Below are 11004 nucleotides of genomic sequence, written 5' to 3'. Positions count from 1 at the left end.
CCGTCTCCAGGCTGGAATCGACGTCTCAGTAGCAGATATTCCAATTGTCCATCCAAAGTACACCAAGGTATCTTTTTTCCAAGGACGGGCAGTCCCTAAACATGAAACTTATGCCCCGTCAACTGGTGAACCTGATACACTTAAGCGGGATGAGGACATTGAATTTGAAGAATTGCTGAAGTCCAACAATCGCTTTACCGCCTTCATAGGTTACCCCGGTTCCGGAAAGACGACTTTGTCCAAAAGATTAGCCAAAACAGAAGAATACAAATGTCTTTATTATAAATTTATGGAGATGCCAGTTGGCGAAAAGGTCAGTTTTCGGAAGCTAATTATGGATAACATTTATCCGGATTTAGACGAAACCACTCGAGAGGATGCATGGGAGTGGATCAAAGAAAATCAGAAAAGTTGTCTTCTACTCTTTGATGGTCTGGATCAGGCGGAGTGGTCACTTAAAGACAAAGTACCCAAAGTGAATTATGATACTCCCCAAAGTGTACCAGACCTCATTGCCAACTTATGCAATAAACATTTCCTTCCAGACATTAAGCTAATCTTTACCTCCAGACCTCACAGTGCCATCACGCTTCCTGCTCCACTACGTCCTGACTCAACAATCTTACTTGGTGATCTGCCCCTTGACTCTATGAATAAACTGTTTTATTTTTACGCTGGTGCTTCAGCCGACAAGCTTTGGAATGATTTTTCCCGAAATGCTAAAATTGTTTTTGCACTTTGTTTTAACCCGTTGTTGCTTCAGTTAGTTATAGCAGCAGGTTTGGCTCCTACAACAAAAATTGGAAAAATCATCACCACAACGCGGGTATTTGCCACAGTTTTGGAGAACCTCCGATGCAGTGACAATGCAAACCACAAAGACATCACTTCACTAGTAAAGCAGGTGAGAGAACTGAACATGTTTCTGTTTACCTAAAATAGTGATAATGTACAAGAACATATTATTATTTGTTTTGTGTTGCAGCTCAGTGAATTGGCCTACAAAACCACAATGAGGTCTTCAGTTGTCATCACACGTGACGACCTCAGAGCAGTTGGTCTTGAACCAGACCAGATACAAGATATCGTCGTCGGCATTTACGCTCATTTTGCTGCAGTCAGCCGCGTGTTTGATGGCCACGTGAAGTATTACTTCGCCCACCAGCTGTATCAGGAGTTTTTCACAGCAAAGTTCATCGTTAATGAACTGCCCATGGATGCGTTTAAACACCTTGTTTCAAACAAGCTATTTTCCGATGAGAAGTGGTCTGTTATTAGGAGATTTGTTTGCGGTCTGCTCATAGATATGATGAAAGGTATTTTCAGGATAGTGAGAATGTGCATTTTGAGATATGATTTACTATTAAGCTTATTCAAACATGAAAATTGTAAAATATCAACTTTTCTTCAGATTCCAGCATGAGCAATATTGCCGCAACTGGGCACGATCAGCGAGAACGCTCGCGCTTGTTATCTCGTTGTTTTTGCTGCTTAAACAGGTGAAGTTTAAAAAGCTTTTGCTGTTCCATAAACGAGCTCATATTAGACATGAAAGAGACAAAAGCAATTATGACTTATTCAGACAAGATGATCAGGTAGAGGAGCAGATTTCACTAACACAAAAGCCAGCAGAGGAGAAGATATCATCTCCAGAACATCAGTCATCAGCCTTACTTTCAACTAGGTCTACAGAACAGCAGGAATATATGAAGGCATACACTTCATCCGGTTTGTACCATTTTGTTCTTGTTACAGTATTTTGCAAATGCTTTTGTAAAGTAATTTGATACAGTTTTCAAAAGTACCAACACCCAACGGTACCAGAAACTTGCTAAGTTATCTAGAGCATTACCAAATTGTATAGGACTTTGCAGAAGAATTTGTAAGGTACGATTGCAAGTTTTATTTATTTTGAGTTACGTTTATGTTCATCGTTAAAAAGCTATAGGTTGTGTTTTTCTGACAAATTTGGATGAGTTTCGTATCTATCGGTGATGAAGTATTCCGTCGCAAGGGTCATGATATTATTGCACTTTTCCCAACTTGACAGGCTTTGTCAATATCATGTTCATTTTATTGACAACCCCGTATCTTCTAATTCCACAATAATACTACAATAACGTATCCATTTAATCACATGTTTTTCATTTTATTTTATGCCTTAAATATAAGTGACCAAAAATTCTACTCAGGTAAGTGGTCGCAAAGACATAAACAATTACGATGATATTTACCACAAATAAAACAGTCGAATGTGGCCTCCAAGACTAAAACGTAGATCACAATAATATAATGGCAAAGAAAATTTTTTTATTTCAATTGGTACCAAATACAAAATAAGGGCTCATTTTAATAATTTAATTTTCATTGCAAATCAATCCCAAAGTATTACAGAGCATATAGCAAAGGATTTATTAAAACATCCAAAGGTTTGATGGAAACATCGTCTCTAATGGTTACGATGAAAATAATCAAAATAACAACAAAGTCACGTGATCGATTCATTGTTTTCATTTTGTATCAAACTGATCCAGACCTGCAATTGATGAAGTTAACTGTAACTGCTACTTGCACAGCTGTTTAAATTTTAGTTATACTCTAAAAGTAAACGTTGCGCAGTTAAGATGGACACTATCACTGTTAATGGGGTATGGAGGTTACATGGCGTCTGAATAATCCCATCATCACCACAGGACAAGGGTAATGCTAAAGCCGAAACTTGTGGTAAAGTACCAGTAATAAGCATATGTGTGAAAAACCTACCGTACGTTTTATGTCTGACTAAAACTTACTAATATTCCAAGAAAATTCGGCAAAGGATTAGGACATGTTTCAGTGTATCATAAACATAGTGAAGAATCCGGTAGGATGTAAAACGAAATATGAATAGTTTTCTGAGTAGTTTGTGTAGTTGGCCTATGTAAGGCTACCGGTAAATATACTTTTATATCAGTTGCAACTACAGAGCTACAATTAGGATCTTTTTTAATCATTTTTGCCTTGCCTTTGCTCACATTTTATTGCACACTTAGCACACTACCGGCTAACAAATTGCAAAACTAAATCTGGCTAAATTTCCTGGGTTACTGCTTTCAGAAATGTTCCATTGTTCATATTTTACAAAAGGTTGTTGTGTACATTGTTGTCTTAGGTCCAACTTTAAAACAATTGCATAATAATGACATCGAAAAGTGGTAAACCTATTAACACAAAGTTAAAGGACCAATCAACCTACTTCCAGTTATAATAGGCTGGTAAAATTGGCTGCAAATAACCATAAACACATGACTGGGGTATAATAGTTGCATTCATTCATCATCTTTTACAATGACTCTTTTTTGTAAATTAGATGTGGTAAAAGTGAAATTTGTTGTTGTAGAAGTATTACACAACATGATGATGTTATCAGATTTATCACCCATGTTTGTTGCTGTGCTACTAATATATCTGTTTAACTCTGATATTCTTGGCTTTGTACACTAGCCTTGTGGAGCTCTAGAACTGCTTTTGTCTCGCTTAGTTCAGTTTCTTAAATTGTTCACATAACAGTTGTTTCCATTTGTTGTTGCATATTTTGAGTATAACCTTCAGCTGAAGTTCTTAAATTTATGTGATACGATAAAGTTAAAATCATATCTTTGAGTTGAAAAGGTATTGAGTTAGACAACTTTAGATGAACAGGCGAAACTTCTGAGTGAGATTTGTTCTTTAGGAAGTATTACACAGCAAGATGATGTTATTAGATATATAACTCATGTTTGTTGCTGTGCTACTGCTCTATCTGTTTAAGTCTGATATGCTTGGCTTAGTGCACTAGCCTTGTGGAGCTCTACAACTGCTTTGGTCTCACTTAGTTTAGTTTCTTAAATTGTTCACATAACAGTTGTTTCCATTTGTTGTTGCATATATTGAGTATAACCTTCAGCTGAAGTTGTTAAATGTGATACGCTAAAGTTAAAATCATATGTTTGAGTTGAAGAGGCATTGAGTTAGACAAGTTTAGATGAACAGGCGAAACTTCTAGCCTATATTAACCCAATATTGAATCAAATCATTAAATCACTATGGTGTTTATTTCTATTAATAACGATTTTTTCACTAATTTTGAGATAACTAGTGCTAACTATGCTCTGGAAAACAAAAAGAACACTTGTCACTACTAGTAGTTTACATGCATTTTATTAGGTTAAGTTGCCTTAAATTGTTTGAATTTCCATTCAAATGAAGTCAAGTTAATGAGCTTTAACTGTATTACAATTTCTATTTGAATGGTATAAAGCTCAATATTGGGTACATTTATTTTCGCACATTGTTTGTAAGTGCCGTGGCATTAACTGTAATTTGTGCATTGTGATTTCCACTTCATTCAACACAGCCAGTCTATAAATTGTCATTTTTGTGTTGTACACTATACATAACAGGCCTTACTAAACACGAGCGCAATGCAAGAACTGATAGTGGGCATTTTGCCAATGTATCAATATTCATAACAACGTTAACCAAATATAAACTCTTTGCAAATCAGCTCCCATCAAATCTCTTGCTTTGTGATATGTTTTCACCAAGTTCACATTCTCTTTCGAGAAAAAGTTTAAAAAAAATATTGATAATTCGATTCGAGAACAAATTGTGAACACTGTGATTTGCACAAAGAAATGCTATTTCTGTTTCGATACCAAGCAGCATGGGGCTCAAGTTGGTTAAATCACTGGCAATGGCCTAAGACCAGCCCTGACAATAAATTTACATATATAAGTTGTCTGAAATGTTTCTTTTGTCAGTGTCTCATTGTGGCAAATGCAGCACAGTATACAATGTTTACTCTGTTTTAAGGAATAATGATGAACATTGTTACAGTAATATAAATAATGTCCATTGCCAAATCATGTGATCACTGCTGATAGTCTGTAGTTGTTGCTGGAGTAAGAGTCAGTGATTGACTTTTGGGTTGACTATTGATCAGTTTCATTATTGTAACTGCTGTTATAAGCCAGTACTTAAATAAGGCTTTTCATTGATTTTCATCAGTTTTGGTTTGACATAAAGTTCACTCAGGTCTGTTGCAGTTTGATAGCATGTTGCAAGCAGCACAAGGTGGCGTTCACGTCAAACAACTGTATGTGATGTTTGTGGTATTGTTGCTCCTTACGATAGACATCGTGTTTGTTGCGCATGTTTTTGAGGTTGAGTGCAGGTGGTGGAAGAATACATCAGTGGCTGTTTTGCACATGAGTTGTCATTCTAAGAATACAAATTTCATTAAATTTAAAACAGAGAAAATGTATTGCAATATACTTGCTAATTTACAAGTTTTTGCGTCACAGCTGGAAATCAATTATATTGCCATTTTGCTATATACAAGTATTTTGACACTGAAAATCACAACTAAACATACTAGCATAAAATTAGAATAAACTAATTTGGAGCATAAGCACAGTTACAGTCATCTGTATAATACAAATGTTTATAATACTATAATACATGGTTTGGTCGCAATGTGTTGATTGTTTTTCCAAAAATTTGATTTTGATAGTCATAAACATGATTTAGTACTCCTCTACTTATTATTACAAAAGCAATTACACCACTACTACGAAAGCAAGCAAAACCTGTTTCTGTTTGGTGTCTCGGCCAACAGAAAATAATATAGCTGAAATATGGTTTAGGCTAAAAGTTATGCTATTTTACACTGGTCGCCCCTACCAACTCCTGTAAAAAATGATAGCCACCATATGGTGTGCTACACATTTATATGCAATAAAGTCGGCTTAATATGACCATGTTGATATAGTCCCAATGTTTGCCATACAAATGTCACTGTTTATTATGACCAGTGTTTGAGTATTACGATCACATTTTCAATTTTATTCCCACAATGTTTCTTTGTCAATTATGCAATGTGACAGGAATGACTGTGCTATGTGAGTTTTATTTCGCATCATGTAAGAAATGTATGAGATTTTAGAAAGTTTAGTCAATTTGTTTCCGACTGTGTCGATACTGCTTAGTGTGTGGTGCTGTATCAGGCTTGCAGCTGTGGTTATTATGACTATTCCGATATTGTGACCAAAATGGTTTGGTCCAAAGAGAGTCATAATAAGCGAAGTCTACTGAATTAACATGCAGTGTAATAATTTCACTCATTTCTCTTTACTAATATGGTATTAGAAGATAGTTTTTACACGACCTCAGAGATCATTCCCCACCAATCAAACATCGGTTATTAAGCAAGACTTAGTACAGTTCTCAGAGGTGAGCAGTACAGTAGTACTATAGTACCAAATTATTTTATTGCGGTACTTTATTCAGTACCGATACCATCGGTACTTTAAGAGAACAGTACAGATTCCCTGCACTGAATTACTTTTTTCGAGAAATATAAGTTGGTACTTCTTAGTTGGTAAGTTGGTACTACTCCAGTGGTTGGTACTTTTAAAATGATTACTTCAAGGTTTTCAGAAGTTTGCTTTTTAAAATTTCATTTTAATTGAAACTTGATTTCAATTTTAGTGTTTTTTGCTCTTTTTTAATCTACAAATGTCTAATAAAGTCGTATAGAGTCAGTTCACATTGTTTTTGACCTGAAGTAACCTTTAGCGGGCCATAGTATCAGCAAAAATTGCACTTGTAACATAATCCACTGTACGAAAAGTAGTTTGGTACCCAGTACTGGCAAAGTACTGAACTACTTTTTTGAAATAGTACCAAATACCGGAACCGTTGGTATATTTTTTGCCAAGTACCGTTACCGACGGTACTTTCTACGTACTGACTGCCCACCCCTGACAGTGCGTGATCCATGTAGTTTATAATAAAACAGTCTCATGCACAGTTTGCTTATTATTTAGAACAATGCGTTGTATTTGTTACATATAACCGTTATAAAATAAAAGATCCTCTAACAACTGCTCTTAACACAATGTCTAATGAATGTCTAATAAAGTCTAATTTTTTAATCTACGAATGTCTAATAAAGCGGTATAGAGTCAGTTCACATATTTTTGGCCTGAAGTAACCTTTAACGGGGCCATAATATCAGCAAAAGTTGCACTTGTAACATGATCCACTGTACCGGTACCGACTACTGGCAAAGTACCTGACTACTTTTTTGAAATATTACCAAATCCGGAACCGTTGGAACCTTTATTGCCAAGTACCGATACCGTTACCGACGGTACTTTCAAAGTACTGACTGCCCACCTCTGACAGTTCGTGATTCATGTAGTTTATATTAAAACAGTCTCATGCACAGTTTGCTTATTATTTAGAACAATGCGTTGTATTTGTTATATATAACCGTTATAAAATAAAAGATGCTCTAGCAACTGCTCTTAACATGCAGTCTGAAAATATTACTGCAACCCATTTTTTTGCTTTTAGCAATATATATACTGTGCCTATTTCGAAGACTACTGTTTATCAAATTTGGATGAAAATAGTGTTTTCAAACTGTAGTAATCAGCATCAAAACGATAAAATAATTGTCTGTTTTATGAGCAGCCATTCGCACAGTTTGGTAAACCAAAAATGCAACTTTAGTAAATGGCAGCCAGTCAGTCAGAAAATTGAAAATTTGGTGGTATACAGCAAGCATATGCAAAAAATGTGCGATAATTAAAATTAGTACAATTCACTGCATTCTAGCCTACATTTTATTGCAAGCCATTTCGTCTAGGCCTAGACTATATTTGTCACCTGTCAGTATTAAGCTTGATAACTATTTATTTCCAGATGTTGCCGAGAAGAGGAGGATTTGGATAGAAGCACTAAAGTCACAGCTGGTACGATTTGAGAAACTGCAGCTCAGCGATTGGTCACGTAAGTTTATTTTCTGACTTTGTCCTAAATCTGCAAATAATTGAATAAACTGCATGTGCATGTTATGTATTATTTGCCATAGACATGCATTATGTGCAGCAGAACACACATTTACGTTGAATTTCAAAACTTACCTTTACTTGGCCTAGTACAGTAAGGCTGCTGGCAGACTGGTGATGCTGTGAAAATATTTGTGTGATAATATTTTGTGAAACTTGATTGAAATGACATGTGGCCTATTTAGCCGGGAAATATTTCCACATAATCACTGGGAGATTAATACAACAGCCTACTAGGCCAAGTAAAAGTAAGTTTTGTAATTTACATGTCTATTGCAAACATATTGCCAGTGCTAGTGTACAGAGCCTAGCTTAGTAGGCTGCCAGTAATTCTGGTGAAAATATTTGCCGGCTAAATAGGCCAAATGTCATTTAGATCAATTCTGGTTGTTGTATTAAGTTTATCTTCAGTTTAAAATGACTGCTTCTTTTTTTAATTCGTCCCAAACAGATAATTTAAAGAAAAATAAGTTTTCGCTTTCAACTTGACTTTGTTGCTTAAACATGAAAAATTTCCGTCTTAAATTTATTTCTATAACGCGGCGAACTACAACCGGTAAATAATTAACTATTATGATTGTTTAGTTGACAACAAACGCAGATATATTTCGCTTTTATGCGAATTAAACGAATCCAGCGACATGGAACTCTTCAATATGGCGTCACTGCACTTTCCAACAGAGATGAATCTGTATCGATTGAAATTGTCATCATCGGAAGCCGCGATCTTTTGTGACGTATTAAGGAAACAACGAAAGGAGTTAAAGGAGCTTGATCTGAAATTCTGCTTCTCCCCTGGTGATGTGGAAAGATTAATTTCGGCGATCTCTGAGATGCCTGGAAAGGTTTGACGATTTATTCAACTTTTTATCGTTTGCTTAGAACAGCATATGACGTCATAATCAATTGTTTATATTTTTGCCTATGACGTCATTATGGCTAGTACGAAGATATTTTTCAAGGCAGTTTGTTGAGATTACTGGGCAGTGTAGGTCGGATATTTTGTGCTAATTTATATAAAATTGCAGAATAATTTTGCGACGGTTTAGTGATTACTTGAATCTACAAGGAATGTGGAATCTGCGATAAACTTGGTCGCTTAAAATTCCTTCTTTTTAACGAAAAAATGACAAAATTTTGTTGGATCAGTTTTAGCCTGGCATGTACCGGTTAATTTTTGGGTCAACTGAAAAGTTTCAATTTTTTTAAAACTGAAAATATTTTTGCAAATTTATTATCAGGATTTGTTTCTTCAACTAATACTCGATACCGGTTTTAAATTGGCCGCTCAAAATTATTTCTATTTAATTCAAAAACCAAGAGTTTGTGTTGGACCATTAGGCTAGGCCTAAATCTGACCACGTGGTGCTGGTTAGTTATTAACCAATTAATGGTAATATTAACTTGTATGTAGTTATATATTAGCTTCATCAATACACCAGGTTGTAGTTTACAAACATTTCATCTGCAGGTAAAAGTGTTGTACATCAGATACAACATAATCAAAGACATTCCAGGACCAGAATTTTTCACTAAAATTGAAGAAGATCTGGTCATGGAAGGTTGCTTCGGAGATGGAAGAATCGCAAATTCGAGCGAGAAACAAAAAATTCAACTCGTCCTTGACCAGCTTCATGGCTCGGTATTCTTTATATCTTGTCATGTTTGTGTCAACTTGAACTTTGCACAGAAATTTAATTTTTAACAAAATTTTTAATTTATAGCGGTTGCGAGTTCGTGTTGGTGACGCCATACTCACTCCGCGCAATTACTGCTGACGTAATAATGGTAAGTAGGTTTCATTTTTAAACCGAAATTCATTATTTACTCAAATTTATAAAAATTCCATCCTCACATATATTTACTTGTTTAAAAGGAATTGCGTCGTGACCGGGATTCGAACCGCGGACTTCTGCGACATCGAGCGATTGCTCAACCAGATGCGCCATCTACAGATTTACCAATTCATTGATAAAATTGATTTATATTTGTACATAAACTAATAGTGATGTCATAATTATAATTGTTGGACATGTTTATTCAAATAAACATTCACTGCATTATGTTAAATGGTGAATTTGCTGTAATATTTAGATTTGCTGATTTTTGTGATTTGAAATATCCAGAGTGAGTTTTGTGGAAATAAAATTTGTTGTAAGACAGAAATTGGTTTTGTGTCATATTTTTAGCATCATATTTCTGCCTAAGCGTTAAAAGTAGGTTTTTATCATCGCTAATTGCTTTGTAGAGTTCAGCTCTAAATTGCTTATATCTGCGCAAATCTAATGAGACTGGTGCTATGGCTTGTAGGCTAAAGCATCCGCCTCGAATGCTGCCTCTACCTTGTAACCAATGATTAACAGAACTATAAGCTACCAAAATTTATATCAACTTGACGCAGACAAATAACAGCAGTAATAATAATAACAGCACGTCGTGTAGTTGGGGCAAGACATCAAACACACAGAGTTATATCAGGGGATAAGCTTCCTGCTGCAACTTTCGCTACGAGTTGTTCGGCTGGAAATTTACGAAAACAGTCGCTGTTATGCGTTCCTGAGATGCGGAAAGAAACTGCGTCTTTGCTTACACCCCGTTTTTATGACAACCAGGTTAGCAAGCAGTGACGTATTTTGAATTGCGTTGAGGAGCGGGGAAAATTGTTTTAAAGCCCGCTTTAAAATACCAGCGTCTGCCCACTGTATGCTCCTATCAAAATGCGGGGAGTGAAAAATTTTTCCTTGTTACGCTTCATAAACTGCTTAACGACTCGAGATGAACTGTATGCTCTATTACTCTCATATTAAGGCACGAGTTTTCGAGATCGCTCCTATTCTTTAGGAACGATCTCGAGAGGTTAAGCAGTTTATTTGGTTTGAGCTAGCAAAAGCTCTTTTGTCAACGTCGGAACGGAACCACGCCCGCGCTCCCTTTTAGGGATTATTCGCTCTTCGATCGCTCTTTTTTTGCACAAGCAACGCTAGGTTTATGGACTGCTGTAAGAACATCATTTTATGTAGTGACTAAAAATTATACCTTTGAGACTAATTCAACAACAAAACGGTGAAAAGGATACAACTTAATACGCAACACAATGCACAGCAGCACGTCAGAACCTTGTTTTAGA

The 11004-nt window shown here is 35.8% G+C and overlaps 1 long non-coding RNA gene across 1 annotated transcript; it reads left to right on the top strand.

The window, feature by feature from the left end:
• Positions 1-8882: 8882 nt before the first annotated feature.
• LOC143453448 (uncharacterized) lies at positions 8883-10009 on the top strand. The gene is made up of 3 exons (XR_013115189.1): positions 8883-9519; positions 9602-9665; positions 9754-10009. It is a non-coding gene; the product is annotated as an uncharacterized LOC143453448 (long non-coding RNA).
• The last annotated feature ends 995 nt before the right edge of the window (positions 10010-11004 follow it).

This window comes from Clavelina lepadiformis, chromosome 4 (assembly GCF_947623445.1).
Source record: "Clavelina lepadiformis chromosome 4, kaClaLepa1.1, whole genome shotgun sequence".
Classification (NCBI taxonomy): Eukaryota; Metazoa; Chordata; class Ascidiacea; order Aplousobranchia; family Clavelinidae; genus Clavelina; species Clavelina lepadiformis.
Note: the sequence above shows the minus strand (reverse complement) of the source record. Positions and strands in the feature narration are given on the sequence as shown.